The sequence below is a fragment of the Mastomys coucha genome, unplaced genomic scaffold (genome assembly GCF_008632895.1).
Source record: "Mastomys coucha isolate ucsf_1 unplaced genomic scaffold, UCSF_Mcou_1 pScaffold16, whole genome shotgun sequence".
In the NCBI taxonomy this organism is placed as follows: Eukaryota; Metazoa; Chordata; class Mammalia; order Rodentia; family Muridae; genus Mastomys; species Mastomys coucha.
The window spans coordinates 71,762,995-71,769,283 of record NW_022196898.1 but is presented as its reverse complement, the minus strand read 5'-3'; the positions used below and the strand labels follow the sequence as shown (position 1 = coordinate 71,769,283).

The window sequence follows — 6,289 nt, the reverse complement described above, 5'->3', positions numbered from 1 at the left end:
AAAAAGAAAAAAGACTTAGAAAACTATTGTTCCTCCTACCATGAACCAGGGAGGAGCGTGCACTCCAGAGAGTAAAAGTTAACATGAAGCATACAGAAATCTGGTAAAAATAAATGATTTGTAGGTCCTTTAAAGTCCTCCAATCAAACAAAAGATTTCTGTTTGAAAACTCCTTAGTAGTGTAGCAAAGAAACTTTGTCCTTTACAATTAAAATGTGTTTTATTTCTGATAAACAAAGATCTCAGGGCTAGGGCCTAGAAGTAGCATCAGTGATAGGCATAAAGACAGATTCTATTGGTAGAGGAAGCAGAGCAAATGGGGCCTTTCTCATAGGAATGTGTTTTGTTCATTAAGAAACAAAACTCAGTTTTAGGACTTCAGCAGTGCTCAGGATATTGGGCAGTGGGAGGGGGCTTATATTGGGGGGGCACAGATTCAAGTGAAGGCTGGCTCCCAATGAATAGCAAAAGACCATGAGATTGTTTGACCACGATTGCTGGCATTCCAGGTGATCAGGCAGCATTCATTTCCTTCCATTTAAGAGATCCATGATTGACAATCCTGGTTTCTCTGATGCTTCCCCTAAACTGTGATTCCTATAAGAATTAAAAACAGAATTCATTTTAAATTTTAAGCTGTAGATCAGAAAACCATAAACATAATTAAGCATGTGGAGGCAAAATGATGGAAAACATATAAAAGACATAAGAAAGGAGGTCAAGAAGCTGAGCTTTGTTTACTAAAATCATGGCAGGGAGGCTAAAATTGAACCCACAAGGATTTGAAATGATGTTATAAGTTTTCCTGAAATCATGAATATATCAAGTCACATGTAAAAGAAACCAGATGAAGTTCTAGCAAATAAATAAAGGTGACATTATTTTGAAATACAGCTTATGGAAATGTTAAAATCTAGGATAACTCAATGGAGAGCCACTTGTCTAGCATGCACAATGACCTGTATTTGAGAAGGGAGAAGGGAAAATAATGCTAAAATCTAAGGGTAACAAGTCAACATGAGGCCTAAAATGATAAAAAGAAATAAAGAATTATCCCCTTTTTATACAGGAATAAAAGAAGAGCTGATTGCTAAACAGAGAAAGAAAGTCAGCAGCAGTCAAATGATAGCCTTGAAGTGCTGAAGTTCCTTATGCAGACTGTATATTCCATGAGAATGTTATTTACTTCCCTCTACTATGCAGTACCAGCAAACATCACCATGGTGATGCTCAGGAAAAGCCAGCATCTCAAACTGAGAGAGTAAATATCAATAGGTTAATACAAATGTATCTAAGAAAACACTAACTGTGCAAAAATGCTTATTATAACTTGTGGCATTTCTGTATAAGAGAATATACATGTGAATGTTGAAGATCTGAAATAAAAATCATATATGTCATGAAATTATGAATTCAGATTAACATTTTGGAAACTTTTTTATGAGAATAAATGTTTCAATCTATAGTCAAATACAATAAGGGACTCAGACAATGAGAATGTACAAAGTCAACAAGACAGTGAGAAAAAGAACTCAAAAGGACAAAAATGGAGAGAAACAATTTTACCAAAATATCCCAAAAAGTAAGACAAAATGTTGATAAAATTAAAATCAAATTTAACTGAACTATTTTAAGTCAAAATAATTAATTATCCATAAAGGATATCTCTATAGTCTATTTCCATTAAAAAATAATAAAACACATCATCCAGTTTTTCAAAAATAGAGTTTATAAAAGATAACTAATTTTGAATTCTGAGAAAACAAAGAGCATGTAAACCTAAATTTAAGTTGATATACCAAAACAAAAACAATTTAAGAAAAATAATAAGGAATAGAGTGGATGCAATGTATTTCTAAAGGAAACCTTTCCATTGATCTGAAAGAGACATGACATAGTTCTGTGTGTATTTCATCATATATCTAATACCAGTGACATAAGATATTATGCAAGAAAAACTGATAGAATTAAAAAGAGACAAGACTAAACTAAGATTTGTAACATAATTTTCCCAGTAAATGGAGATATAAGGAAAATATAAAATTAATGTCACAGAATATTTCAGTTATCTATATTTTTAATTAAATCCATAGTTTATTGTATTCAAAACAACATTTAAATGTATGAATACATAAATACAAATAAAATGTTTTCAAAAGTTGACCAAATGCCCGAGTAGAAAATATTTTTCAGAGATTATTCCCCATATAATTGGAGACCATGGGGAAAATAAACATAAGTCCTTTTAAATTATTTTAAAAATACCTTCATATTTCCAAATTAATCTGCTTATTCCCACTTATCTTGAATTAAATCTCATCACTAGGAATTGTCAGATATTTTTAATCCCATATTGACAAAAGTAAATTTAAACTTCAGAAATGTCTATCACATTTAAAGGAATTTGCACAGATAAAATGGAAAGGTTCTCTGTCTGTCTGTCTGTCTGTCTGTCTGTCAAGCTCCTTAGAAAGATATGTATCTAAGCATCTCAGTGTTATATATCCCCCTTTACTGTGCAGTCAAGCCTCCATGTCTCCATTCTCCCTCATTTCCCTCCTACTGTAATATGTATCCTGCTATTCTGTTCTTGGCTCCTCCCTTCCCACTCTGTGTTATCTGCTTACTTTCCTGATTTTTGTACTTCTCCCAACGTTGATGATCATAATTCATAAATATTTAAACCACAAATAAATATATGGATATCTGAACTTTTCTTACTATGCATTGAATATTATAGTATAATTAAACTAAACTAACTCTGTGAAAGAAGTTTCAGCAATATTTTAGTAGTGTATAATGTAAAATAGAGAGGCTGATGAAGTCATTCAGCAGTGGATAGTACTTACTAGCTCTTCCTCCACAGGATCTTGGTTTGATGCCCAGCATCCTCATAGCAGCTCACAATTGCTTACAACTCCAGTTCCAATACCATTTTCTGGCCTCTGGACACCAAGAATGTACCAGTTGTGCAAACATTCAGGCAGGCAAATCACTCATAAAAGAAAATATAAATAATAACATAAACTATATAAAACTAGAACCATTGTCAGCTTCGCACAGTAGGCTTGTGTTTCTGCATTAATGAAAAGTGAATGGATGTGTTCTGATCTGGAGCAGGAAAAAGAAAAAGGCGTTGACCTGGGCGAAACAGCCTTGCAGTAGCTTTGCTGCCAGATTCTGACAGCAGCAAAGTGCGGCTGGCTATGCTTTCTATTAACAGGACTAAGGACATTGAAGGTACAGAAATCATGTTCTTATCTTCATCATCTTGGAGGGGATGCTAGCCATTTCTTACTGCTTACATTTTTTTTTTTTTTAAGAAAAACTAGTACATGTTGATCCTGGTTGTCCCACAAACATTCAGGTGTTTACAGTGTTGAAAAAGATGGCAGTTGTTTTTAATCGCACAAACAGCTGTCCCTGCTTCAGAGAGAATGTCAGTGTTTTGGAAGAAATTGATCAGGTAACTTTGCCAACTTTTAAAGCAACTGATCTTATAGGAGAAAATGTTTTAAAGATACTGTCTTATGCAGGGTTCGTATTGCTGTGAATAAAACACAATGACCAAAAGCAACTAGGAGAGGAAAGAGTTTATTTCACCTAAGAAAAGTTGGGTCCCAAAATCAAGACCTGGAGGCAGAAATTGGTGCTAAGACCAGAGAGGAGTGTGGCTTCCTGTCTTGATCCTCCTGGCTAGCCTAGCCTGCCTTCATAGAGCACCCAGGACCACCAGCCCAGGGCTAGCGCTTCCCACAATGAGCCATGATCTCCTACATCAATCATCCATGAACATAATACATCACAGACTTGCCTACAGGCCAATCTGGTGAAGGTGTTTTCTCATCCGTGGTTCCCTCTACTCAAATGACTTTAGCCTGATAAAGCTGAAAAAACAAAACAAAACTAAACCAAAACAAAAATCTAACTAGGACAGATGCTTCAAACTGATGTATGCTGGTCTCATTAGAAATGAATAATATCCAAGGAGAAACCCATGTGGTAGAGTGGGAGTTTAGCAGAGTAGCAGGGTTTATAATACTTAGTCCAAACCTTAAAACATAACCATGCCTTAGTTCTGACATCATAAAATAGAACAATAGTATTCATAAAGTCTTTGTCAAGGAGCAAGTGTACTTGTGGTCCTCTAAAGAAGAGGTTTACAGCCCTGAAAGGTCCCTGTTAATTCTCCACATTGTTTTCTAGCATAAGCTTGATGAAATTCCCACCCAAAAATGCTGGAGAACTGCAGAAACCATGGAGGAGCCAAATAGGCCCTTCCATGGCATAATGAAGATATATGCAGTAGCAGGAGACTTAGGGTGGCCCCAGGTTGATAATGTAAATCAAGGAATAAAAATGGCAACCTTCTGTTTCAAAAGAAGTGAAGCTATATATCACAGCTAATTTCTGAGGTTGCAATGCATGCGGTGTGCTTAAAACTCCAAACCTCTGGGATCGCTGATCATGGTGAAATTAAACACATATATCATCCTAACAATATCTCCCAGAAGACTGTGAGCTTGAAAATGGAAAAAGGAATTAAAGACAATGCATTTGTATTTGTGTTCCTCTGTCTCAGGTTCAATTATTTTCCCATAGAAATTTATGTTTTCTATCACACAAAAATTGATCAGCTTTTTAATAGATATTACTATTTCAAAAAATGAACTCTAAAGATCATAAACTCAACAGCTCTTGTTTATCTAATTTTCTAAGGGACATATCTAATAATCCATTTCAAAATACTAAGTCATTATAGAAAGGATGGGATACACTTTTTTTTGCTTTATTAAAGCTATATTCAGAAAGCAATCACATATGAGAGTGGAACTTCATTTCAAGAATAAAAATTTGTCATTCACATGGAAACTGTAGCCTGTCAGAAAGTAACAAGTTAGCTGACAGAGACAATGTCAGCTCAGCATTCCTTATCCAAAGTAAACTAATTAATCACACAAGACTCATATTTTAGTAAAAGAAACAAAAAAAGGAAACCAAGCTGTATTTTGAACTATATAGTTATATATACATGTATATTAGAGTGTGTGTTTTAAATAAAATAATTAAGTATATAATTTTTAATATATGATAAGTATATGATGCTTCAAAGAAGAGATGAAGGTAAAGGTTTTGAGATAACAAAATATATTTTGGTTAAAAGAATCCAACAAGGCTTTATAAACTCTATCTTTATAATACATCGAATGTGATTATGCCAAGATATTTTTATTCAATAAGTCTATTCTAAACTATATACACTTTTGAATTCACAGAGTTCTAGCTTAACTATTGTGTTAATTAACTATCCATGCTTTATTTAGGACAAAAATATGTCTTTGTTTTGCATAGTGTAGAGACTTCCTTCCTCAAGCAAGTAAAAACTAATGTTTGTGCATCTGTTGGTTTGGTCTTCTAGCAAACATTTAAAATAACTTTTGTCCAGTTAGGAATAATTATGTCTTGGCCACAAAAGAATCATGTGTTGGATGTTGGTTCCACATATTACCGATGTTACAAATTTTTGAATTGGAGCCAAAGCATGCTGTGATGTCCGCAACAATAAAATTCCCTAACAGCACTCATCATAAGCTGTACATGACGTTATTAGGGGAAAGGAATTGTAATTCAATAGCAATAATACAATTTAGCATCATCATCTTACACCAACATAATCCCAGTGTTCATTTACATTATAAATATAAAATTTACAAAATGTATATTAATATACTATTCTACATAGAATCCCGAAGTACAAGATACCATATAGACATTTTCCTCTCAATTTCTCATTTTTAATAACTCAAATAAAAATTATATTTCTATCAAAGAAAAAGTCTAAATAGAATTCATATACTAATATTGCTCTTTAATGTATTATTTCATTTAAAATTTAGAGTTGTTTACTGAGAGATTTTAGTAATGCTTATCCAAACTTACCAACCACCAACTATCACATGATTACTACGAAGGTAATTACTAGAAAGCCACACCAAGGTACAATGATCTGTTAGAGTATGTGTTCACCTATTTACTTACATAAATATCCAGACCACACCAAGGTACAATGATCTGTTAGAGTATGATTTCACCTATTTACTTACATAAATGTCCAGACCACACCAAGGTACAATGATCTGTTAGAGTATGTTTTCACCTATTTACTTACATAAATGTCCAGACCACCAAGGTACAATGATCTGTTAGAGTATGTTTTCACTTATTTACTTACATAAATGTCCAGACCACACCAAGGTACAATGATCTGTTAGAGTATGATTTCACCTAT

General features: G+C 33.6%; 1 long non-coding RNA gene across 2 annotated transcripts in view; it reads right to left on the bottom strand.

Annotated features, from left to right (window-relative positions):
• Positions 1–201: 201 nt before the first annotated feature.
• Positions 202–6,289, bottom strand: part of LOC116094298 — a 37,926-nt gene continuing 31,838 nt past the window's right edge. For both annotated transcript variants that reach the window (XR_004120031.1, XR_004120032.1), the window contains 2 exons: positions 2,850–2,995; positions 202–597 (listed from right to left, as the gene is read on the bottom strand). This is a non-coding gene — a long non-coding RNA (uncharacterized LOC116094298). The remainder of the gene's footprint in view (positions 598–2,849; positions 2,996–6,289) is intronic.